Genomic DNA, 1,234 nt, shown 5'->3' with positions numbered 1-1,234 from the left:
GCCATAGGCATCGTTGGTCAAGCTTGCCAGGAATGCGCTCACGAGGAGAAAAGCAGGCCCCGGAGATGCCCTGAGGAATCCAGAAGGTGCCGTTCAGGTGCCTGGGTCCTGCCTTCAGACCTCTCCGTTTTGCAAGACAATACATTCCCCTCTTTGCTTAAGTTGGTTTGTGTTGGGTCTCTGCTATTTGCATCAATCCTCTTTGGAACAGGAGCTCAAGGCTAAAAGCATCCAGGAAGGAGGCACCAGGTGCTTGGAAGGTGCCCATGCTCTGGCCCAATTTCACTGGCAGCTCTAGATAAGCCTTCTTGCTGGCTGGGGTCTCAGCAATGTGATCAGGGCACTCTGAGAGGTGGCCACTGGAGTCCCATATCCTGGGCAGCTACGATTTGAGAGACACAGAGCACGGAAGAGGTCAGAGTCCATCCTCCAGTTTGGGGTAACAGAGGAGAAACTCAGAGCTTATCTCTGGAGTCAAGCAGACTCTAGCGACTGGTTTTGAATTCTGGCTCCATTACTTGCTGTGTGACCATGGACAAGTCACTCAACCTTTCTGAGCCTCATTCTCTTCAACTATGCTATGAAGCTATTCAGATTGCCTGGTGAAAGGAATTGTTTTACTCTCTGCCTGATCTCACATTTCCAACTCAATCCAGGATGAAAGACTTCAGCTACTTCACTGGAAACACAAATACTGAAGACACCAGTGGGCTTCCCTTCCCACCCTTTCCTCATGGAAAGGAAGTGACTGATCTGACTGAGGAGAATGGGGAGAACAGACATTGAGCCATGTTTTCCCCTCAAGGGGGAGGGGAGACCCAAAAGGTGGATCAGTGAAGTCCCGAATGGCTGCCTGGGCCTGAGTGAGTTCAAGTGCAGTGAGCCATGTGCTCCCGGGACCCACGGGATGGACTCGCGAGCAAGGTCACTCTGGCCACAGAAGTGCCCTTCTCAGGCCCCTCCTCCTGAACAGTGGGTCTGGGCACCTTTCATTTGGGGAGAGAGGTGTCTAAACACCGCCTTCTCCTGTCCAACCAAGTCTTTCGCTTACGAAGCAGGCACTTTGCACCCTGAGTCTCTTGCGAGGTTGCATCCGTGCCTACTTTAGAACAAGAACATGTCCCTGAGACCCTGAGATGAAGGGCGTTTCTCCAGTAAGTCTCCAGAATTGCAAACCTCAGTGCAGGGGAATGAGTTTGACTCCTACTTCACAAGGAAAATTCTGTCCAAGTCA

Source organism: Crocuta crocuta, unplaced genomic scaffold (assembly GCF_008692635.1).
Source record: "Crocuta crocuta isolate KB4526 unplaced genomic scaffold, BGI_CrCroc_1.0 scaffold133, whole genome shotgun sequence".
Classification (NCBI taxonomy): Eukaryota; Metazoa; Chordata; class Mammalia; order Carnivora; family Hyaenidae; genus Crocuta; species Crocuta crocuta.
This window is presented reverse-complemented; position numbering follows the sequence as displayed.